This window comes from Pteropus medius, unplaced genomic scaffold (assembly GCF_902729225.1).
Source record: "Pteropus medius unplaced genomic scaffold, Ma_sr-lr_union100, whole genome shotgun sequence".
NCBI lineage: Eukaryota > Metazoa > Chordata > Mammalia > Chiroptera > Pteropodidae > Pteropus > Pteropus medius.
This window is the reverse complement of record NW_024351729.1, coordinates 20196797-20223336: the sequence shown is the minus strand read 5'-3', so window position 1 is coordinate 20223336 and position 26540 is coordinate 20196797. Positions and strand designations below refer to the sequence as shown.

Below are 26540 nucleotides of genomic sequence, written 5' to 3'. Positions count from 1 at the left end.
GCATGTGTGTGTGCGTGCGCGCGCGCGTGGGTATGTGTGTGTGTGTGTGTTCTATGGGCCACCACTTTTCCTCTAGTACTCTAGAATCAGAGATTTTCTTATTAAAACAAGCTTATGAACCATAAAGAATGGGTGTATCCTTCTTTAAACTCTGTTCACAATCAGGATTCATATGAGACTGGTCATATCAGAATATGAATGTTTTGATGTAAGCATTACTACTAGATATAACCAATTGGGACATAATTCAAAAATAGATATTTTACTGTGGAATTTTTCTGTCGTCCAATAACACATTTTGGGAAGAAGCAGGTATTTGGCTCACCCAACGTCTACCGTCAGCAGGTAAATGGATCCTTTTGGGGACCCATATTCCCCAAAACAGGCATTTCTGAAGGGGTGACAGAGATAGAGAACCTAACAGCATTATTTGGGGGGGTAAACTAGTGTTCATAGACTGATCCCCAGGCCTCCAAGAAGTGATTACTGGACAGTACCTTATTAATGGAAGGAAAAAAGGGGGACAAGTTTTATTAAATGTGGACTTAAATCCAGGCTACTAAATCTTTATAAAATGGAATGGGCTTCTTCTATGAATATAATGTAAAAACCAAAGACCAGATGTTCTACTAATTTTGAAAAAATGGGTTGGGGAAGGATAACTAAGCTTTGATATCATTGTGGAGAGAGGCCATATATGATATTGGCTATGGCTGGTTGAGAAAAGGGAGAGAATTATAAACATCTATGTTTGGAAGAGATCTTGCCCTATCATTTCCCCATCTTTTTTATAGTATCCCCAGTAGGTAAACTAATTTTTGCTTTGGAGGGCTCAGAGATCCTGTTCATCCCTCTCAAGGCAGACCTTTCTTTGGCCATGCCGGTGCAGTTATTAGACCTTTGTATTAGTTTGAATTAAAACATAATACATCTATTGTTCCTAGTATTGATGTTTGAAAACAAAGTAAAAATTAACACATTCTGCTATAAAACATCATAGTTGCTTTAATATTTGAATATATCTATCATATCTTTAATATTTTCTTCTCCAGGCTAGACCTTTTTTTCCCAAACGTTCTTCATCCAACATGCTTTCATATCTCTCATAGTGCCTTTTGCTTTCCCCAGGATGTTCCCCTAGTTTATTAGTGTCATTCTGATGTCTTTGCACTCGGAATTGAACAATATATTCCCACTAAGCTTTATTAGGGATAAAGTTGAAGTTAAACACTCTGAATCTGGACCTTTGTCTAAAGGCATAGAGTCTTCAGCTATTCAGTTTCAGATCCCTGCAACTATTGATAAGGGCACATGACAGAGAGGAATGTCCAAGACCTCATTACAGAACTCTTAAAGAAACACTGGGCAACTCCCTTGAGGTGATGGTGGTATTAGGTAGAGAGATGAAAAGAATGCTTCAGTTACTTTTAAAGACTTATTTAGAGTATATATTTAGGGCCCATAGTAACTTCTAATAACAACCTTTTTTTTTTTTTTTTACCTTTTTTCAACTTTATGTAAGTTAAAAGATTTGTCTCTAATCTACATGTAGAAAACAAATATATATATCAAAACAGTAAGCAAGTGAAATGTACAGAGGGACTACTATTCACCAAAAACTTTTAGACATAAAATTATTGAGCAACAACAAGAAAAAATTAAACAAACTTACTCAGAAACTGTATAGTTCATCTATCTATACCTATTGACAGACAGAAACTGTCAATCTATCTATCTACCTATCATCTATCATCTATCTATATGTATGCATAAGTGTATATAAGTGTGTATAGTATATATGTATGTGTGTGTTTATGTATGTGTATACAGATATGTGTGTATATGTTTGTATCTTGTTTGTAATTAAGAACACTTAGAACTTTGTGTACTTTATTTAGAAATAATAGTCAAAAACCCGTTAGCTACATAAGCTTCTTGCTAAGTTATTACATGGTGGTATCAAGGGGAATCCAGAGGCTTTTTAAGAGTCTCCCCAAACATACGGAGGAACTACTGCAGAGTACATACAATAGGATTATCAACCCCTAAATCTAAGAACTACAATTCTATCAACTAAAACCTCCAGGAAAGTTTCCAATATCTAATACTTATGTAATTAATTTTTGAAACTAAGTGTTCCTATTTATCTCAAGCTGCCTTCATTTTGTTTATTTCAATCTAGTTTTCTGGCCAGTGAAAAGTATTTTGAATTTGCATTGTATTGCCTATAGTATTGACTAGCTCCTTTAAACTTTGAGTTCCCTGAAAATTTAATAAACATGCATCTCCATTCTAGTCATCAATAAAATGCTGAAAAGAATAAGGTCAGAGACAACATCCTGAGGGACCTCATTAGAACTCTTTCCCTGACATGCATGGCTCTGTAGCTCCACGCTTGGTGCCATGCAGATTCTAGTCACCCAGAATGATACCTGGAGAACTGGAAAGAAAGTTGAATTGCTACTAGTTGAGTGATGACTTAGAATTTCTTGTCTTCCACATACTTAAATCAAGATTTGACTCGATGGTCGACTGATTTCCAACAAGAGTGCCAAGACACTTTGATGGGGGAAAGAATGCTCTTTTCAACAAATATTGCTGGGATAACTGGATATCCACATCTAAAAGAATAAACCGTATGCACACTATATTAAAAAAATATTAATACAGGACAGACTAGAGACCTAAATGTAAACACTAAACCTGTAAAATTCAGAAGAAAACATAGGCGTAAGTCTTTGTGGCCTTGAATTAGGTAATAGATTGTTAGAAATGGCCCTGAAAGCACAAGCAACAAAAGAAAATATTTCTTAAAAATTGGACTTCATCAAAATTAAAACATTTGTTCTGCTCAAAGGACACCAACAAGTAAGAGAAATGACAATCTTTTTCAGGGAAATTTTTTTGCAAATAATGTTGCAAAAAGAGATGAAGTACTGATACATGGTACTATATGGATAAACTTTGAAACTGTAATGCTAAATGAAAGAAACCAATTACAAAAGACCACAAATTGTATAACTTCATTTATAGGAAATGTCCTCAATAGCCAAATCTATAGAGACAAATAGATTAGTGATTCTCTGAGCCCATGGAAAGGGAAGAATAAGAAGTTACTACTAATGAGTACAGGGTTTCTTTTAGGGATGATAAAAATATTCTGAAATTGAAGGTGCTGATGATCACACAACTCTGTGAATATATTAAAAACCATTGAATTGTACACTTTCAATTGGTGAATTATATGGTATGTGAATTGTATCTCAATATACAATGTACACTTAGATCTTAGAGTCCAGGCTCATGTTTTGTCAATGAGGAAAAAGAGGATAATTGGGCAACTTAATCATTTAGCCCCTGGCAGTTCTAGTTTTCAAAGAAGGAAAAAAAGAGTTGGATTTTAGAAGCCAGTGGTCATCATATTTTTTATATGATGAGAATAGAGAGTTTATAAACATTTAGAAAAGGATGCGGTAAGCATTAAGAGCCAATGTAGATCCATGCTACATCAACACCATTTTCCTTTATGTAGATCGAATAGATTGGGGGAGTTTTGTAGACATAATGTACCCTGATTTCAACTATAGGATTGTAGTGTGTGAAAAGTATTTTAAAGATGAAATGTTTCTGCTTCAAGAATATCTCATTCTAGGTAATACTTTCATAAAGTCTGATAAAGAGCCACAGATCTCAGTTCATTGGAAGAAATTTTTTTATGGCTTCCTTAATTAACTGGAACATATGTGGCCTGCAGAAAGTTGGTGTGAGACTTGGATCTATGTAGGTGTAAGACTTCAATGTCTAACAGATGTCACATTTAGCTTTTGGAGTCATTTAGTAGGTGACATCAGTAGCAATGAACATTAAAAAAGAACATAGATTTGCTTAAAATAAGGCTATATAATGCCGTTACCAAAACTGCAGTCCCAGAAATCAGCTTCGAGAGAGAGAGAGGGTGTCAGAGGGAGAGAGTTTTCATCTGGATACTCTATCCATCTATCATCTTTCTATCTGTCTGTCTGTTTATCATCTATCTACCATCATCTATCTTACTCTTTCGCTGTTATCTGTAATATTGCTGTATGAACTGAATGTAAACAGAAGAAGAAAACAACTCCAGATATGGACAATTACAGCTCTCAGCCCTAAGGAATAAATGACTCTAGGGTGAGCAGCTAAAGCTGGTTTGCCTTGGGTTATAAGAGCCACTCGTACTCAACTTTTCCCAACTCTGGGTTTAGTGAAGTCATTTTGGTAGCCTGAAATCATCTATGGTGGGAGGATTTACACCACAGAAATTGGCAAATGCTACAAAGCTGGCCTTTATTTTCCCTGGAGAATCAGTTGTTAAACATTTACCAGCACACCCTTGGCAAGTCTCTCCATGTTGTCCAACTAAAATAGTGTAGAACAAGAGGACATATCATCTCTGAATGTCAACAGCCTGCAAGTCATGGCACGAAGACATGCATGAAGTAATATACACTACATGAAGCAACACCCACATCCACAATGAAGAACAACACTGACTTTGAGTCAAGGTTAAAAGAAAATGTAGCAGTACTTTTAATTAACAATAACAATATCCACTTTATATGCAAGGTATATATTTTGGTGAAATGTTTGTGGTTTTTTTTTTCTTTTTGATATATAATTACAGTATCCATTGCATTTGTTAAATGTTTTAAATTCCTGGATTCCTTAGGATAAACTTTGTATAGTTATAACATTCAAAAATTCATTTGCCTGTATTCTTCAGGGTGTTTTTTCCTTCCTTTGCCTCTGGCTTGCACAGTGGCAGGCATCTAGCCAATATCTAGCTATTAAGAGAACTTTTCTTACTAACCATGAGTAAATAAGTGAAACAATGTTTGAATTTATAAGAATGGTTAAGAATAGAAATGTAAAGTAAATATACTCAAAATAGATTCTTGGGAAGACTGAAAACGAAATTAGGTGGGCAAATGCTTTATGCCTATGGCCAAGAATTCCAACGGAAAAAACCATCATCAGTGGAATTGGATTTTGTTCCCCAAAATGCAGTCAGAAACAACACGATCTGTTCTCTGTGGAAGAGCATCCAGAGGCTTCTCTCGTGGAAAGGCAACATCTGTTTCAAGAAATCCTTTGAAGAAAAACTATATAAACGTGTGGGAATGGCGTGGTATATACTCTCCTTGCTTAAAGAGTTGCCAGAGGAAGGAGAAAACCAAGCCCCCAAGACAGAGGCTGTTCAGTTCCTTTGGCTGAGGCAGCAGTACCAATCCCAGCCTCTCCGATGTTTAACACATCCAGAGAATAGAAGGAAATAAAGTCATGACTGAAATTAATCTTGCCAATCTCTGGCATAATATCAAAGTTTGCTTAGGTATACTTTTGCATATAAAAAAATTAAAATATGGGGAAAAAATGGGGTGGGGAGAGAATTTGAGAAGTTCAGTTGAATCTTCCATACAAAATCTGTCCTCATAAGTAGCTTACAAAGAAATTGATCAGGTCCGATATTGCATCAAATCGTCCGTCAGGGCTTCTTAATCTGGAGTCTTTGAATTGAATTCAGAGTCTGTGAACTTGGATTTAAAAGAAAAAAAGAGACATCTTTATTTTCACTAACCTCAAAGTGAAATTTATGATTTCCTTCAATTATAATGTAAGCAACAAACCACAGTGACTTCAACTACGATTCATCAGAAATAGAAATCACAGATATTTTTACATCGCATTCGATAGTTGTAGACACCTTCACTGACCACTTAATCTCATCACCATTTTGAAATTACAATGTCATGAAATCTGCCACTAAAAAAACCACATATATTACTACATTAATAACTTGGTGTTTTAATATTCTGAAAACTGTAATTCAATATAATTGGCTTCCTTTGTGATTTTATGTAATTCTATGTGTTTTATTTAAAGCATTTTAAAACATCATCTGGAGGAGTCCGTAGGCTCTATTAGATATCCTCAGGTGTCAATGGTACAGAAGTTAAGAGCCACTGTAGGCAGAAGTGAAGAGGCATTGGGTAATAGGTCTTTCCTGAAGGCCATTTTTTTCTGTATGTTAGAGGGAAAAAAGGGAGAGTCATAAGACACCCAGGTTCACTTATAATCTCAATTAAAATTTGAAGACAAAGGTAACTTACGTAATAATTCCATGCTTAGAAAGAAAAAAATGACATGAAAACAGTAAGATTCTAAATCCCCAAGGAAGTAAGAAGGAGGGAGAAGAGTAAGACCATTTAAAAGTGTGAAACCTTTCCTTTTAGATCTGATCAGAAGTCCTGGGTCATGGAGTGCATGTCTGAGATAGAACTGAGGACAATGAATCATCTGAGCGCCAAAGGTGTGAGCAAGAAGCCTGACAACTCTGTGGCCTCTCAACTCGGACATTACTGTACTTTTTTGTTTGATCGTGAACCAGTGACACAACCTTCGGTGATTCAGCTTTTCCATCTTCCTGGCCCCACGTTCCATTCAGTTTGCTGTGCAGAAGTCCCAAGATAAACAGCTTGCTAAAAGAGAATCAGCATGAATAATTTTTTTTTTTTTTTTAAAAGAAAGACAATGCCAAGGAACTGCTTCCAGGCTTTTGCTGATGGCTTCACTCCTAACTTTAGTCCCCACCCTGTGTCCTACATTCATTCTTGGTTTTGCTCTTAGCTCAGCTTGCTGTGGACTATCTGCCCACCGTCGGCAGCAGAGAACCTAGCTCTACTTCAAAAGGCTAAAGGAGGGAAATTGTCTTTGCTATCCTCATCATTCTTGCACCAGTTTTTCTCACTGAGACCTTCTTCCTCCTAAAAGACCTGCCATTAGACCTCACCCATCAACACTGGCATGCAGCTCTGTGTTTCTAAACTTCAAAAATGCACAAATCTTTAAAAGAAAAAAATCTCACTTCTCAAGAAATGATCCCAATGACCAGTGCAAAAGAGTTGTGACTTTATAGCTAATAAAAATATTATATGATTGCAAAAGTAACATTACAACAATGTAAAAAGATACACATGAGAATTCCCATGGGTCTATTTTAGAAATACCATTACAGTTTTAAATGTTAGTCTTTCACCTGGTATTAAAGTTTTGACAAAGATCAGAATTTTAAGCAAACAGGATAAAGCTTAGATGATAGGATTTGGGGCATCAAGTGTGTGCAGGAAGAAGCAGGGGCAAACTGGAATTCTTTTGAACAATTCTAGGATAATGTGACATTGTTAATTACCAATTGTGTCTATTTTTGAGGCTGGCCTTGACGAAATTTCTGATTGAAGCAATTCAGGTAACTTTTAAAATAAGGTCAACCTACTAAATTGAAAGAGACCAGACAGAGATCTCTTTAGCTACCCCCAAGGATGTGGCAATTACAGTATCTGTTCTCTTAAGGAAAGAGCAAATTTGGAACTGGTTGTCAAGATACTTGCTGTACCAATCTGACACTTAAATGATTTTTAAAAAATAATATTTATTTTAACCATGAGACATTTGAAAATAACCTCTGATATTATTAACCAGAAATCAATCTTCTCATTTACTTTTTAAAAATTGGCTTGGAGATTATTTTTTTGAATAATAGAGCTCATCATATTTTCCAATGTGCATTGCAGCAGAACTAACATGTTTTTTTTTGTTGGTTTTTTTTTTTTTTCTGTAAGCCTGCATCCTTACATTTTACATGTCGTTTTCATTCTCAGGCATAAAACTAGTTTTTTCTCCCCATCGAACTAATTTTTATTAATTGGATTTCCACTTGCATGCCAGGCAGAGGAAAATGTAGAGGTGAGCACAGACAGTTAAGGTCTTCCCATCACAGCAAAGGGAAGAGAGGCCCGAGTCAGAGAAACAAGAGTTTAGTAAGATCAGATCTGTTCTCAACATAATGACTTCTGAGCATGTCACCACCTGCCTGTCTGGGACCCATGCTTATGTCATGACCACATGTTTGGGATCTGTGTACTCACACAAATCCAGCTATATTTCTCAAACCTCTCCTCATTTTATGATGAAAGTAAAACTTTTTGCATTTAGGGAACTAATAATATCCAGTGGCCAGGCCAAAGCCAGTTCATTCACCTCACTCAGCAGATGGACATAAATCAATAAAGATAAAGAAAGAGATCATGGCTCGGGAAGCAGCCCTGCATGGCTTTCAAGAGCCTGAATTGTACTTCCTATTATTCACAAGCCAGAGTGAAAGAGTCCACCTCCTGGGTGTTCTGCTAAATGGACAAATCGGCATGGCTTCTCCCCGACTGCCAACCCACCAAGCAGCTGAGGCTCCTGATGGTCAGCCAGCAGTGTGCCTGGCCCACTCTGAATGTGGGCAAGTGTTGGATAATTGTGGCCTTGTCCAAATCAGAGATGCAGAGTTCTCTTGGCAGGCCATAGGTAAACGTGCTTTCTTTGCTGAAAAATCCACTCTCTTCCTTGGTATCAAGATGAAGTTGATATCAGAGTGTGGGCATCCGTGAGCACATGGCTACTTCTCTTAGAATATTTACTTTTGCTTATTAGAATCACTTCACTTTTGAAATCCAGTTATTTTGGGTCCCAAAGAAACTTATTTGTGATCTGCACAAATTTGGGTTTCAGAGATGTTTTGGATTCCATAAACTCACCCCACCCATCCAAATGTAATACTTTACATTTAAACATTTTTTTTTCTCTAAGCACCTGAAAGATAAAACATTTTTTCTAACCACTAGTCATTAGTATGTATGGGCAATTGGATCCACCTCTTCTTCATTCATTCATATCCGTTGTTCTTAATGCATTAAAAAAGAATTTGGTAGGAGAAATATTTTATGAGTTTGGATTGTTTCTAACCTTTTGTTCTTACGAATTCTCTTGCAATAAATAGTCTATTACTCATTTTATGTTTTTGCCAGTATATCTTTGGGATAGTTTTCAGAAAAATGGTGAGTCAAAAAAATAAAGAAAATGTATTTTTTCCTGGTTATTATCAAATTTCTGTCAATAAGAATGCCATTTTGCATTCTCCCTACCAGCTTATGAGAGCGTCTGTTTTCCTAGTGGCATCCATAGTGTATTCTGTCAAAGTTTTGATTTTTTTTCTCAATCTGATAGGTGAGAAATACTTTTTTTCTCAACCTGTATTTCTCCTACTGAGAGTCTGATTTAGCATCCTTTATATGTTTATGGGTCATTGCATTTTTTTATTGGTGAAAGGTCTGCTCATATCTCTTACTCATTTTTCAATCAAGTGGTTGGCCTTTTTTTCCTCAGGTGCTCTTAATTTGTTAGGGGTATTAAACCTTTGTCTGTGATATAAGGTGCAAATATAATATTTGCAATTTGTCTTCTTACTTTGCATGTATTATTTTTAGACAAAGATTTTTAAAATGCAGTCAAATTGCCATTAACATATTGTTTATATGTTTTTAAATTATAGTATAAAAATTTATAAAGGGATTCATTCTAATATTCTCCAAAGATATGTATGATTTTATTTTTTACCTGTAGATTACTAATTTATTTGGAATTTTTCTTCATGTATGATGTGAGGAATGAATGCAAATTTATCTTTTAGATTTGGCTCTCTAGTCACCTATCAAAAAGTTCTGCTTTCTTGCATTTATTTAAAATGCCAATTTCATCATTTAGTCTCATATTCTAAATATTATAATATACTAAGTTTCCAGATGCAATTGAGTATATTTCTAGCTTTACTGTCCTATTCCATTGGTATATCTGATTACTTTTCAAATTTGATTTTTCTCTTCCCTAACTTCTTTTTCCGTTACAGGTGCTAAAGATTCACTATTTTTTTTTTTTAAAGGTAGGATGTATAAAAAAAGAGAGAGAGAGAGAGAGAGAGAGAAAGACCATTACCATTCACATGCTAAATAAGTGCTCATCAATGTAAAACTCAATATTGAAAGCCATGGCAATTTTTTAACATCAAGTGATCTTCACTCAGAACCTTATGTCTATTACTAAATTCTGCTATTCCTGAGATTTTTCTCATATATGAAGAAGGAACTCCTCCCCCACCCAAAAAAGATTCAATCAAAATTACTCTTCACGACAAAACTCTTTCAAAAGTAAAAGTACCCGTTGGTTGCCGCTTATTTTATTGGATCCGATTGTCTATTAAGACTGTCCACAAGCAATATCATGTTATAGTTAAATTTTGTTTGTCATTTTAAAGCCAATAGTTCTAACTTGCTCTTCTGGAAAGACCGCCTCAACTTGCTTCAAAACCCCTTATACTTTAGCTAGAAAAGGGAAGATTTGATCACTAAATATTAATACATCAAGGCAAAGACCTTATTTTATCTCCTTGCACTAAAAGGATGTGAGTTCTAAAAATGTGAAGTTAATATGTGTTTGAAGTTGCTATGTGATACAATTAGCATTTTTAATAACAATATTCAGAAGTGGAGAAGCAGGATGGAAAGTCTGGAGTTTTAAAAAGTACTATGTTAAACGAAATATAAGGTAGAGTACCCACAACTAGGTTTTTTATTTTCCAATAGAAAAATCTGTCATAAAAAATGGACAAGAGGTTCTTAGATGGCCATTTATGGAGGATTTCTTTTAGCAATTTCCAAATCTGTTTTTAGATTAGCCGTTCTCTAAACTAGGCAAATTATACACACCAAAAAGAAGAAATCTTGACAATCTTGTATGTAACTGATAGGCAAGAGGGAATATTTTCAGGCAGCAGTCATAATTTTTCCTTGACTGCTAACATCTGCTTGCTAAACCTTGCACACATCCCCAGGGTGTTGGGGTTTGTAAACATTACTTGATGATGACATACTGAATATTATGAAAATGTGTCTCACTCCACACCCAAAACCCTCCAAAGAACATTTCATATTTTCAGACTGTGGTCAGCAGTCTTTTGGGGGACTATTTGTAGTTCCTTAAATGAGAGTTAAATAGATCCTTTATTAAAAATAAATTCCTGCGGAAACAAGATGACCATATGCATAAAGTCAATTTTGCAGTAAAATACTGTAGAAATTGGGGTTGTTTCTAATTCTTGTTTCTTTGTATATGGTCACTACAAAAGAAGGACATTATTAAAAACAGGAAAACTTACCTAACAATTGGACATAAATCACAGGAAGAAAACAACCAAAGAATGATAATAAAAAAAAGTTATTGATTGCTTTGGATAGTATGGACATTTTAATAATGTTAATTCTTCTTATCCATGAGCACAGTATATGCTTCTGTATATTTATATCTTCTTCAATTTTTCTTCAGTCTTATAATTTTCCAAATACAGATCTTTTATCTCCTTGGTTGAATTTATGCCTTGGTATTTTTTTTTTTTTTGATGAAATAAGTCAGACAGAGAAAGAAAAATACCATATAATTTTGCTTACATGTGGAATCTAAAAATAAATAAATATATAAACAAACAAAACAGAAAAAGACCTATAGATACAGAGAGAAACCTGATGGTTACCAGAAGGGAGTTTGGAGGGCTGGGTGCAAAGGTGACGGGATTAAGAAGTACAAATTGGTAATTAAAAAATAGCCATGGGGATGTCAAGTACAACATAAGGAATATAGTTAATAATATTGTAATAACTATGTATGAGGCCACGTGGGTGCTAGACTTATTAGGGACATCACTTTGTAAGTTATATAAATGTCAAATTACTGTGCTGTACACCTGAAACTAATGTAATATTAAATGTCAACTGTAATTGAAATAAATAAAATAAAATAAATAATACAAAAAAGTTATTAACATGTTTAAAGGAAAATTATAATAAAATTTCCTAGTCCTCATACATTTTCTTATCAAAAATGTCCTGCTTTTTTTAAATAAACTCACTGAATGATACAAATTAATTAAAGGATTTTTACTGAGTTGAATTGCCTTAAATCATCACAGTTCATCCTCCAAAAAAGGACAGAACAAATAAAAAATTGTTTTTGTTTTTGCCCAACACTAATTAAGCTCATAGAAGCTGAAAGCACATTTTTTTTTCAAAAGGCTCTTCTAGTTATAGATTCTTTTAAAAATAATAATTACGTAGGTCTTTGCTGAAGTTTGAACTATCCCCATTAGAATATATGCTCTATAAGAGCAAAGGAATTACTTTGTTCACTGCTGTATCATCAGCATCTAGAAAAGCACTTCATAAATACACAACATTTATGGCAGTCTTCTCTTGCACAGAAATAATAAAGAGCAAAATATGAATGATTTAATTAATTTTTATAATTAGAAAAATATCAGTGCTTATTTGCTGGAAGAAATTGGAATGGAGTTTAAGGAGTTCAGGAGGCAATGTTTGTTAAGTACTGCTGTATAATTTAATCAAACTGCTGAATATACTTAGGTAACTGGTGTGTAAACTACTGAATATACTTAGGTAACTGGTGTGTGAAATGGTGAGGCTGGGTCCTCTTACTGCTGTTTAACTATAGACTAGATAGACCTGGCTTCCTGGACATGCAACCTGTTTAGTGTTGCAGGACCCTGTGCCAGAAGGGATCCAGACTTGGTTTAACGCTCTGCTGTCTCCCTTTTAAAATTTCTTTCTTAGAAACGAGGGGACCTGTATTTTTGCATCATACCAGGCCCTGAAAACTATGTAGCCAATCCTGGCACAGATAGTTTCTATAAAGTTTGAGTCAGCGAGAGAAGGATACTATTATGTGGATGACCAACCGTCCAATGAATAGAAAACAGGTTAGGAGGAATTGAGAGCCTGTATACTTCAGAAAGTTCAACAAAAAGAAGCTCCAAATAATATCAACCTGTCTCGTTTCTTTAGATTTCTATTGTCTCTAAACAAACAATTAAGGACTTGAGCTATCACTGTGCATTTATCATCTTTGACTTTCTAGCCGACAAAATCATAAATGAAATTTCAAATTTCCAATATTCTCTTAGGCAGGGCAAGTTTTATTTTTGCAGCTCTCAAGAACCAATCACCCACTAAACATTTCAAAACATTCTAATTTTACTTGGTGGGTCACTCTTTGTAATACAAAAATCATAGTACTCAAGAGAACTATAAAGTCAGCTTCTTCAAAAAAATGAAAGTCACATACTGGGGATTTACAAGTCTCTAAAGTCTGAAGGCTTTAGTGGGACCCTAATTTAATGTAGACATACCAGACACATTGCCAGCACTTGTATTATATTTCTTATATACAACATGGTTCACAGAAAATGTCCTTCAATCCATTAAGATGTACCATTTGTCATGACTTGAGCTCTCTGCAGTTAAGTTTTACTGATGAAAGAATATTGCCACTTCTTATATTTAAATCTTGAAGACATTTATAATGCAGTAGTTTGGAGTTAAATACACATCTTTACTCTTCTGTCACAAGGTATAAGATTGGACTGATCTATTTGGTTTGCAGTGAAAGAGTACCTGGCATAGTTAAATTCACTCACTGGTTCATGAGTACATTTCAAGCAAATTATAAATCATGTTCAAGATCATGTTTTATATGATATGTCTGCAAACCTAAAACCATCCCAGATAGAAGAAAACCCATAAGACTATCCTTTAATGTCTATTAGTTTAATTAAACATAAAACCGGTTATATTTGAAAAAGATTTAAGTCATTTTATTAAATCCATAAAAATGGATTTGGTTCAGAGGTGTTTGCCTTGGGACGGAGATTTCCCACCCACTCCAGTTGGAGAACTTTGCTCTCATTGTTACCTTTATCATAAACTTGCAATAAATCTTTATTACTAACTACAACACTTACAAATTGAAGGATCCTTATGTGACCGATATGTGCTAGCAATTTTATATATACCATTTTATTTAATTCTTATAATATTCTGTGAAACTTTGGTCAGTTCAAGCCCCTTTCCCATGGCTCTGCCTGACTTCCGTAATTGGGTTTCATCCACGCCATTTCACTATTCTTATTTTCACATGTCTCTATTGTGCGTTCTCTAATAGTCTCAGCAAATCTGAAGGAATGATGCCTTCAGGAGCTATACCCTGACTTCTTTGCCTTGTCAAGTGTCACTCTATTAAGAAGGCCTTCCTTCTTCCCTCTTATTTATCTACTATTCCTTCTTCAACACCTGATTTAAGTCTTTCTTCTATTATGAACACTATTCGTACTCACTTCTTACTATGAATTCCTGGTGTAGAACTTCCCCAGGACAGAAGTGAAAGCATGGCAGGTAGGATGTAATATATGAGTCAAGGAAAAGAGGTAAGAGTGTGTGGCAAGTAAAGAGAAAAATTATTGGGTTCATGTGGCTGAATTATGAAGTAAAGATTGAGAAATGGAGGATGAACAGACCAAAAGAAGAGTTAGGATCAGATTGTTAAGGTCATAAAAGTATAATTCTTTTTATAGACAGTAATAACTACTGAAAGACTTTGTAGTAGAAGAGGAGCTGATCAGATTTGTGCTTTAGACAGGTAACTAGTCAGTGGCAATAGGTAGAGAATGGATTGAATAGTAAAAAGGCAATGAAGAGAAGGAAAAAATATTGCAAAAGGACATTAGCTAAAGTCAAAAGTTTAGCTAAGAGACAGCAGAGAGAGAGAAAGGGTATGTGCAGGCGATATGGAGAAAGAACATTCCAGGCAGATAAAAAACAGTAAGTACAAATGCTTTGGGGCAAGAACGTGCTTGACATATTGGAGGAATGCCAAGGAATCCAGTGTGACTGGACCATTGAGAATGAAGAGAAGATTGACAAGAGATAAGGTCGAGGAGGTAGAATAGCCAGGGCCAAAGTATGCAAGACCTTATAAGCCTCCATAAAGATTTTGAAATGTACTCTGTGTGTTTGAGGAAACCATTGGAGGGTTTCAGACAATGGATTGAGATATTCATATTTAAGTTTTTAGAAATATCATTGTTGCTTCTATGTAGACAATTAGCTATAGGCAAAGGAGGTAGGGAGACAGCTGGGGCTGTTGTGGTATTCCAGATAGCACATGATAATTGGAAGCTTGGACAAGGGGGTAGTGGTGAAGGTTGTAGAAAGGCTTAATTGACAGTATTTGATGATGTGTTAGATATGAAGTGTGGGAGAAAAAGGAGAATCAAGGATGACCTCAGGAGTGGGCAATTATCAGTGATGCTGAATAAGGCTATGATGAAAACATGGAAAGTGGTGTAAATGCAAGAAATGAGATGTTACTTGTCCTAGTCGTTGCTCAATAACTGTTGGGTGAATGGATGAATGAATGAGAGCTCTTTGCTGTTTGTTAAATTTACCTTAATTTTAAGGATATGCCTCATACTATTGAACAAATGAATGAATCTTTAATAGGTGGCCATAGCACTTTATTTTTTTTTGACTCAGGTTTCCTGAGCATCACATAACTCCGGTCCTTGAAACAGCAGCCCCATCCCTTCTCCCCACTGATGTGTGCAGAATCTAGGATGGTTTACTCCAATTTGCCATATCTGGGATTTGGCTTTGAGATTCTATTTCCTTCTAGAGAGCCTTATGATCTAACCAGAATAAGTTATGTTGTCGAGCCTTTAACCTTAATTTTCTTAAAATAAATGGGTATAAATATATTAAAAGGGTTGGTCATGTTTTAGCTTTACATTGTCACACATGTGAATTTCAGTGGAAAATGGTTTCCTCAAAGACATAGAGTCTTTTGTTACAAGTTTAAATTGATATTTATTTTTTTCTCTGGCAGATGAGAGCTCTGCGTTGCAGCCAGTAACCAGCTGTGCAAGTTTTCAACAGCTGGAAGTATATTAAGCTTCATTCTATAAAAATGAGCTCATTACTATTTAGTTTGTGCTGATGCTCGATAAATCCATAAAGTGCTTCTTTAGACTTGAGGACAATTTGGTGAAATCGAGTAAAGAATTTTTAAAACAAAATTTTAGGTCTGGTGATATTAAAATCAGAATATCTTTTTGCCCCTCCTTTATTCTGATGTCAGGTTTCAAGCTGAGCAAACTATACGTTAGTATATATGTGTATGCTAAAGGAATACTCAGTTAAATTTAGTATATTAAACATGTAACATTAAAATTAACATTTAAACCAATATTATGCTATAAACCAATATTATAAAATAAATCATAAAGCTGAATAATAATAATCACAGTAGCTATATTTTTATCACAGTAGTTATATTTTTAAGCTTGCCAGACACTGTGTTATGCATTACCTCATTCTTTAAAACATGCGTCTTAAATCATGTAGAAAAGTGAAAAAGTAATGCAATTAATTTTGGGTTTTTTTTTTCACTCTGATGTTAATATTTCTATGATGAGATCAAATCCCATCTTAGAGTTGACTTCATTCTGTCTTTAGAGTAAGTTTTCTTAGTACTAAAATTTTAATAAAGTAACTTAAAGATGTAAAGCTACTGGAAGAAAAAAAGCTCTGGAATTAAAAAACATTGGAAGCAGGAAGTGAGAACTCGATTTTTGGTCTACATTTAAGTACATCTCAATATTTTTGTTTGAACATTTGAATCATTTAGGAAATAAGAGGGAATGAAAGAATAAAGTAAACTTACTAAGTCTTACTATTTAAACCTATCTGCTTCTTAGTCAAAATATTTTTAATGGGCCATTTTTATATTCCTTTGATGTGAATTCCAGAAAGACTTAATAGAGAGACAGCGAACCTATAATTAAAACAATAATGGCTATGAAATTCAGCCTCTACAGTATTTTTAATGTGTACTTCCCGTTGTGAAAACCACAGAAAATCACAAATAACAGTTTGATATTGATCAGCTGGGAGTGTTCTAATCAGCTCAAACTCCAATACCGTTGACCAAAATCTAAGACTTCCTTTCATTCACCGTTTTCACAGAATGCCTATTTAGCAAATCTATTCACTTGAGGATGAAACCTTCAAATGAATGCCACTTTTGTAAATGCCACTTAAGAGAATCCTTCTAAAAGCCACAGGGAGATGCCACACTGGCCTTCTTGTTAGATTTTCTCAAAGCCAATTTCCTCAGAGGGAATGGGGAGTGCTGTCTGGCATTAAAACCAAGAGATTCCTGGGGTTTTAATACCAAACTCTACCTCTGACCACATTCAACCTGTAAATTTCCTCTGCACAAGATTTCACAACTCAGAATAATGTCTTTACTTATGTGTGCCTTGCAGAATATAAAGGCCCCTTGTGACAGGACGGCATCTTAGGATATGTGAAGGAAGGAGATTCTTAAACAATTTTGAGCACCGTGATTGATTGGCCAGCCCCATCCCTGAGGAAAGATTTCATTGATATTAAGCTTTAGATCCAGTCTACATGTTACATAAGTGACTCCTATTCTGGAATATTTTATTCTGATTCCAGTTACTTGAATGCTATGTGATTCAAAGAAACAAGCATTATTACCTTATTTTACTCTTGATTTATTAAAACATCTGAGCTGCTTTTTTGTGAGGTGAAGTAAAATTTATGCCTCCTTAGAGAATGCAGGACATGGGGATGTAGAGTTTTAAGGGCAAAACTGTTGTTATGTAGCCTGTGATAATAACTTCAGAATACTTTGGGGAAAATGGGAGAAATTTTTGGACACTGGAAGCCTTTATAGCATACCTGCACTAGTTTAGATTATGATAACAAAGCAGCACAGATTTCTTGCTAAGTATCACTGGTTTAGATTATTGGCTTACTAATCAGACAATATCTTTCATTTGGACTATATGCAGTCGCACAAAGAAAAAATAGAGAAAAGATTGTTAATGTCTGGTTTAAAGGAAATCTTTCTATTTGGAATGTGAAACATACTTTTTTTTTTTTTTGCAAAATACTGTACCTTATTTGTACAATCTTCCCTGAAAACTTGAAATCCTAAATTGGCTTGGAAAGATGTTCAGAGACAGAATTCTCAGCTAATGGTCTGAGATTCTCATCCTTATTCCATGAACTTGTTTTATAACCTTGTAGGAGCCTTCCTAATGTGTGAAATGTATAATATATGGGGAAGAAGCCCAACAAACCCCATTTCAAAAACAAACAAAATCCAATCTTTTCATTAATAAATAGTAACTATTAATTAAATATATCTTTATTGGGAACTTACTATGTGCCATCAACACTACTTATCATTCAAAATATAGAGTTTAATCAAACAAATGCAATCACAGCTTTCCTGGAGCTTAAGGTTTAATGGGAAATGACATACAGTAACTGACTAACTGTTAGTGAGATACATGTAATAATGAAGACACATGGATTATGGGAAAGTGGACCTAAACTAGAAAAAGATTAGGGAAATAGAAGTTCCTAAGAAGTCTTCTGAGAAGAGAACTTCAAGTGAGGGCTGAAGTTCAAGTTAGTCAGAGGAAAGAGTTAAGAGAAAGAGATAAAGAGAGTGCAGAATGATGCCAGAAGCATAGGAAGGGACTGTAGGAAGCTATGAAGGGATTTAAAGGCACAGTAGGGTATGAGATAATTAGATGTATATATTTATATTATATCTATTTGTACATGTAATCACACAACAAGGAAAAATAAGAGGGGACTGAAGTTAAGTACACATGCAAAAATTAGTGTACTTAGTAATTTTACACTAAATTACTAAGGAGTCTCAGTGAGAGATACTAGTGGCTTAGTCTAGATGCTTAAAATTCCATCTCAAGCAGAAAGGCTTACTTTTTCTCTGAGATAAAGTAGAGCTTGGGGACACTGAGTAGAGGTGAGATAGTAAGGAAACAGAAATACCAATCTGTAAGCAAATTCACAATAACTGGAAGTTGGGGTGTTAGGAAAAACCTTTGTCTATTTTTTTGGTTTTGGCTGAAATTGGCACTGTTTACCATCCTGCTGTCTTGACAAAAATTGCAACCAACATTTTTGATTAAAGAAAGCTGCATTTATTTTTATTGAACTTTTCATTTTATTTCAGTCTTATCTTTGATCTGACTCCTGTCAGAACCTTTCTTTCACAAGAGGCCTTGAATATTAGAGGAAGTGACATCTGTAATTTAAAACAAAGTGGTCTAGTTTGGGCAAGTAATTACTTCAGAGTTTGTTTCCAAAAGAGGGATATATCCATCGTGCCTGCCTTCCCTGCCCCGCTATCATCCATCCAAAATTGCCTAATGCCATTTCTAATCTATGTTTAAATTAAAGCTATAGACGATCAGAATTATTCAGATATTAAACAAATCCACTAGAATACAAGCTATGTGATATTATTCCTGACTCTCTTCCCACAAAATAATTTTGTTTTTTCGTTTGCATATCTTTTCTTATTTTGTTCCCTTAGCATGGAATTGTGCTTTTCCCACCCCATTCCTCACCCTCCAGTTCTAAGGTCAGTGTGTTCTCCACCCTTTCAGGACAATTTCAAAGACCAGCTCTTTCAAGAAGCCTTTCCAAGGAACTTCTCACCATATCTAGATATGTTCACTCTTTTTCTTAAAACTCAAGGAAATTTATCTTTCATTGTGCCTCCTTTAGCTTGCCTTTTACTAAAATTATTTATGTACTTATTTTATCCTGCTGTATAATTCAGGATTTGCTAGAGAAAAAACCAAACCACTCTAGGCATTTCCAATAGAGGGAATTTAATAGAGGGGGTTTATTATGTAGGTGATGAAGGCAGACAAAACAAATAGGTTTAATGGGGCATATCAAAGATTAGCAATAGCAGAAAGCCATTCTCATGCTTGGGGCTGATGAGACAATGAGAGCAGGTAGTAAAGGTGGTATTGCCAGAACCCAGAATCCAGAGCCACCGGCCAGAAGCATGGCTGGTGCTAACCAGCAGGATCTGTGATCATAGCGGGTGTAACTGTCTCCCAGGAACTGTAGCAGTAGAGGCAACATAGCTGCAGCCAGAATTGTCACCAAATTATGCCCAGTTTTTCTCCCTTGACCAAGTTCTCCAATTCCTTTTATTATCCAAATCTACCCAAAATCAGTTGACAAGGGAGCTTTAAAAATGCAGCTTTCTGCAATACAGAGACAAGCAGAGGAAAGGCAGAGAATGAATATGAGAACAAACAGGCAAATAACCTGATCACTTTCTTTTCAGGGAAAAAAAAAAAGCTGTGTGCCAATAGAGACACCTTTATAATAGCCTTTACTACCAAGCACAATGTTTTACACAAAACAATGATTAAATTGTATTACTATATCCCACTTCTAAAAAAGAGATTCTGTACCAAGATGAAAATAAGAATTTATACATAAGGTGTTATTTAACCAGTAATTCCTTCTGTGTTTTTAAAACATATGATGGCTCCTTTTGTTACAAGCGAAATGTCATGAATTTGGTACTCCATCACTACTGCATCCTGCCTTTCTTTTTCTTCTGTCACTCTCCTAGCTTGTTTAATTCAATAAAGCAGAGGTCCTAGCTCTTGTTTGGGTCTTGAAACCCTGGGCCAAACAATCTGATGAAATTGTCAATTCTCTGCTGGGGGGTGAGGTGAGGAGGAGCATATATACTCAATATTGCATACAATTTCTGAGTGTTTGCTTTGCTCAAAGCCTACCCATTAGTCTCCTTCATCACAGACATTTGGAAGACTTAATATTCACCTATGAATCAAACAAAATTTATAAAATAGCACACGCATATATCTGATGAACTATCCTGGTTTTCCTCAGTGTGATCACCTTTAAGTAACCTAGACAGTTGACTGGCGTCTGAAAAGGCAGAGCCTCAATAGTTTTTCATTAAGGATGAATTTGCCCATCAAGAGACATTAGACAATGTCTGGAGACATTTTTATTTTCATGATTCAGGTATGGGAATGTTACTGGCATCTAGTGGATATAGGCCTCAAAGTTGCTAAATATTCTCCAAGGCACAGGGTAGCCCCCAGGACAAAGAATAATCCACTCCAGAAGGTCAATAGAGGTATGATTGAGAAACCCTAATTTTAACCAAGAACAATTATATGCTTCTACTGGGTTCAAAAGATCACGTTAATTTACAATGCAAGATATACCTTCCATTCCTCTAAGAAGCTATTATGCTCCAAAAAATAGGTATTTGTATTTTGCTGACGTATTTAATTAATTGCATTTTACTTATTTTTCTAAGGTTCTAATCTTTTATGTCAACTGTCACTGTACCCTTGTGACTAATCTGTAGCTTATTAGATGGTGAACAATGAATTTCTATTATGCTTAGGGAAAAACCACTCTCTAGCCCAGGAAACCTGACTTTCAGGAAAAAAAAAATGCTAAATAACATTAAAAGATGTACCTAAAATCTTAATTATACAAAGATTAAGAATATGAACTCGAAGTACACCCAGAGTGTCTAAGTACAAGTCTACTTTGTCCTTTTCTCCAGACAGGTATGTATCAAAAGCCCCAGACTAAATACTTCCAGACCTCAGGCCACACTCCTATAATTCCACACAGACTGGAGTGAGTTTCCAAAGCTGTCTCAAGGTAGGGTCCTTCAGTAGGCTGGCCTCGAGAAACCTATTCTGGCCTTCTGTTTTGAAACAGGTGAATACTTTAGGACCAGGCTAGGGGAATAGTTTTTCTGTTGGTGGTGCCTCTGATCTATACACTTACTGAATCAGAATTTCCAAGAGTGGGTCTTGTACATCAGGTAGAGAACCAACTGCAATAAAGCTTCTTTCTAAGGAAGGCCAACAGATAAGATTCCATCCATACTCTATTAGAACTCTTGCCTTTTGGTTATGCCTTGGAGACCTCAGAAATTCTAAAGCTACCAGGCAGGTGCTTGCAAACCCAGGGGCCCAGCTGGGCCTAGCTCCAGACCAGTTACAGAGGATGCAGGCTTTTGACTCACCCTAGCATCAGACTGACCCAATCTCCAAGGCCAGCCCCAAGACCATAGGTTATGGGTTTGCCCTACTGCCAGGCCAGCCTCCAGACTGTCATCAGTAAAACCAAGGTCCTAACTGGTCCCACTTCTAGATGGGCCCCCACAGACCCAGGTGCCAGGATCTCTCCAGCAGTCTCACACCTGGTTGGTCCAGGTTAGTGCATGCGGACTCAGGTCCCAGGCTCATCCCTGTAGACTAAAACACCAAGCCCACCCTGGTGAACCCAGGCTCCAGGCCTACTCCACATTTCCTTCCCCATGGTGGCAGAAGCTCACATCCTTTAGCCTAGCACTATCTAATGCTCTGACAACTGGCCATACTTTTTTTTACCTTTTCCTCATTCTTTCTATCCCAATACCATGTGCTTCTGTTTCTTACGAGTTTCTAGCTCTGCATTTTTTACTAATATCTCCTCCTTCACTTGAAATACCCAACTCCAAATACCTTTAATGTACTTATTTTTGAAATGTTCCCTCTTTTGTGAAGCTTGACCTTATCCCGCAGTCAGAAATACCTATTCCCTTTTGGAATACCCACTAAATTGACATGTTTCACTGAAAGTATTTTTCACATTCTTCCTCTACAATAACTCATACATCTCCCTTATGGCTGACTCATCTTAGTATCCCCCACAAAGCCTACTGGTACGGTGCCTTTTACAAAGCAGATGACCCTCACATTTTGGTGGGGTGAAGACTGAGAGTAAAATATTGCTGCAGGCCTGGTGCTCTGCATCTACAATATTTTTATATTTATCTACTGAGGTGATTCCTTTTTTGTCATTTGGGATCCAGAAGAATAACATGTTATAAAAACTGAAAATCAAACTGAAAACTGTGATGAAGAATGTAATATGCTGTGTGGGCAGTAGAGAAATGATTATATATAACCCATTGTTAGTTGTAGGCACCAGCTTGGCTGGCTGCTTATTTAGTCAGTTATTCCATCCAACACTAATCTAGGTACTGCTAGGACTAACTTCATAGATGTGATTAACTTCTATAATCAACTGACTGTAAAGGCGATTATATTCAATAACCTAGGTAGGTTTGATTTGGTCTGTTGAAAAGTCTTAAGAGCCGAACCCAGGCTTCCCTGAAGAAATTCAAGGACAGCTTTAGCTCATGCTTAAGAGTTTCTGTCTGCCCTTCCTGACAGCCTGCCCTATGGACATTGGACTTGCCTGACCAGCACATGTGTGCGTGTGTATATATGTATATGTATATATATATACATATATACATATACATATATACACACACACACACGCACACATACATACACACATATACATATATATATACACACACATAGATATATACACACACATAGTATAAAGTAAAACAATATTAGATACCTTTTTTGCCTAACACTTAAGCAAATTGTAAAAATTATAGTAGGGCTCAATGTTATTAAGAGTACTATGAGTTAGACCCTATACGACTGATAATAAGAAGGTAAATTTCTGAAAAGCAATTTGTCCTAAAAAAGTCTCAGTCTCTTTCATCTAAGAATCTCTTGTGCACACAAAGATTTGTGTATAAGTATTTGTATTTTAGTGTTATTTGTAATGGAAAAATTACAAGTCACTTAAATGTCAAATAATAAGAATATCGCTTTAATTCTTAAAATGGACGATTACGTAGATATGGAAAGTCTTGAATAAAGTTTAGTGATGTGAGAATATAATGCTCAGGGGATGGATTATAAAAGCACATATTGTATCAATTAGGGTTCAACCAGCACGCTCTCTCTCTCTTCCTCTCTCCTCTCTCTCTCTCTTCTTCCCTCCTTCCCTCTCTCAGAAGCCTCAGCCCTACTTTTAAGTCCTTTCAATTGATTAAGCCAAGCCACCAGATAATCCAGTGTAATCTGTTGTCCTTAAAATTAGAGACTTTAATGCACTCTTGCAAAACCCCTTCACAACACCTCTTAGTGCTCTATTGAATAAGTGGAAACTATAGCCTAGCCAAATTGAGACATCAAAAAAGCTATCACATATATACAATATGATCCCAGCTTTGTAAAAAATAAATATAAAAATAAAAACAAATGTGGAGAAGAAAGCTGAAGAGAACACCTAAAAGAGTGAAATGTTTATTTCTGTGCAGTAGTAAGATTATGGAAGATTTTTATTGTTTCTTGAATCATCCTGTCTTTCTCAAAAATCTTAAATAAATACAACCAATATTATTATTTTAGGCAGAAAACATAGTATTTTAAAAAATGTTAACAAATTAAATACTACTCAAGGCATAGAAAGCAAAAAAAGACTAAATTGTCACTTATTTTGTTAATCAATATCTCTTACTAAAAAGTTACTATCAGCTAAATAAAGCATTAGAAATATCCTTCATCATCTCATGAGCAATAACTCTCACTCAGAACTTTGTAAGCCTCGCCTGGCTCTGAACAAGACAAGCAAGAGGTTTCCAGTTGACTCTTACAAAAAGGGTCATGGGAAGGACTTCGACTCGATTTGTTTCCCCTAAAGGAGACACCTCTCCCTTGGTTGATCTCTTACTGACTCAGGGGATGCGAACGTTTCCAGGTGATTTGGTCTTCAGTTGCTTAACTGTTTATATTTTGATAAATTTAAGTTTGGTACTTTGATATGCTGGGCGTTGTGAGTGTAATGAACTAAGAAGAAAATGAATTTTCTCTAATAGAAACAAAATATTTTTCTCATAATATAATTTACTCTCACACAAGCCAGCTTCAACTCCTCAGTGAACTTGGATTATAAAAAGTCATAGCTGGAAGAGATTTTTAGACCATCTCCCTATTTGACACATGAGGAAGCTGAGGGTATGAGATGTAAGGTGATTCTCTCAAGGTCATCCAGTGGGTGGGAACAAAAGGAAGAGAGAGTGTCATCTTGACCCTCTGTGTAGTTTTGTCATCCTGCCTTCTTACCTATTATTTGTTGGGTCAAAAAAAAATCATTAACCATTATGACAACATAAACAAACAAACAAACAAAAAAAAAAAGAAAAAATACCATTGAACCTAATAATTTTCCTTAATTGTAGTTCTTTCTTTAATTGTATTTATGTAATTGTTTACAAAACTGTGCTCTAAAATACTGTAGCCACCAGCTATATTTGGCTATTGTACACTTAAAATGTGTTCAGTGTGACCGAGAAACTACATTTTTAAAATTTAATTTTAATTAATTTAAAATTAAAAGCATACTTGATTAAATTATTTAAAGCTTTGAAGTTAGGTTTGAAACAATGTGGTAATGGGAATCTGCTTTTCTAACTGTAAATTTTAAGAAACCTAAATGAAGATCAAGTATTTCCAATGAAAACTGAAATGTAATGTAAGAAAAAAATATACACAGGATTTCAAACAGTTTTTATAGGAAAAAAGAACATAAAATACCTCAAGAATAAGTTTCATATTGTTTATATGTTGCTAAGATAATACTTTGGCTATATTGGGTCAAATAAAATGCTATCAAAATTAATTTCAGCTGTTTCTTTTTACTTTTTCAATGTGGCTTCTAGAAAATTTTTAATTACATGTATGGCCCTTATGTTTCTATTAGACAACATACATATAGAATCTCAATTTAAAAAAAAATTGTAATAAAGTTTATCTAAATGTCTCTTTTGTATTTTTAATTACATTGGGGCACATACAAACAAACTTCTGCTATTCCCTCTGAATCCTTCTATGTTAGTTTCTGAAACATATCAGAAATGAATGCCTGCAATTTGAGATGCTGGCTTTGTGATTTACTCCTGGTGAAACAGACACTCTTAAGATAGTTTAGGGATTTGAGAGTAAAAAAGTAGTTGAAGAAATCATTGATAGACATCAATATGTTGCTTCCCTGTTATCATGCCACATGGAAATCACCGATGTAAATCCTGAAGGTGTATTTTTAACAGTGTCTGAGCCCCAGATCTTGGTCTGTTGATGAGGCTTGTGAAGGCTCTGAAAGGACTTTCCCTTGAACAGCAGATTCCTTAACACCACTTTCCTTTTTCCGTCTGAGTAACTGTAACACACTTCAGACATCGAGCTAATATTAGGTTTCTTAGCATAATTTCATTTTGGGCTCATAACTGAAACCATTGTTTGTTCTGTCCATGACATCGTAGACAAATTATATATCCCTCCTAACTGGCATTCAAGTGTTTCTCATACTGGGCTTTGGGTTCCCTTGCAGGGAAGGAGCAGGCTCCCTCTACCATGCTGTCCCCTGACTATATCACAAACCTCCGTTTCAGGTACTCTGAAGGATGTCTCCACTGCTTTCCTTTTTTGGCACCCAGATGTTCTTTGGACATCTGTTACGGGATGAATTGTTTTACCCTTAAGTTCATTTGTTGAAGTCCTAATCCCTAGTACCACAGAATGTGACTATATTTGAATATAGAGTCTTCAAAGACATAATTACAGTTAAATGAAGTCATATTGGTAGGCTCCATATAACTGGTGTCCTTTTAAGAAAAGGAGATTAGGACACAGACAGACGTGTGCACACACAGAGGGAAGACTGTATCAGGGCAGTGAGAGGGTGGCCATCTGCAAGCCAAGGAGAGAGGTCTCAGAAGAAACCAAACCTGTCAACAACTTGAGCTTGGACTTCCAGCCTCCAGAATTATATAAAAAAATGAATTTCTGTTGTTCGAGCTGCCCAGCCTGTGGTACTTTGTCATGGAAGTCCTAGCAGATCAACATAGCATCCTTCTCAGTTGCCCTCGATGAAGCATCCCTTCCCTAGACAACAATCAAACGCCTGTTTGTTAGATGTCACCTGTCTGTCCTTGAAAAAAAC

The 26540-nt window shown here is 35.6% G+C and overlaps 2 long non-coding RNA genes across 2 annotated transcripts in view; one reads left to right on the top strand and one right to left on the bottom strand.

Annotated features, from left to right (window-relative positions):
• Window positions 1-10091, top strand: part of LOC120587620 (uncharacterized) — a 34196-nt gene extending 24105 nt beyond the window's left edge. Inside the window, exon 2 of the long non-coding RNA XR_005649042.1 lies at window positions 6270-10091. This is a non-coding gene — a long non-coding RNA (uncharacterized LOC120587620). The remainder of the gene's footprint in view (window positions 1-6269) is intronic.
• Window positions 1-26540, bottom strand: part of LOC120587621 (uncharacterized) — a 163652-nt gene that overhangs the window by 48076 nt on the left and 89036 nt on the right. The window lies entirely within an intron of this gene.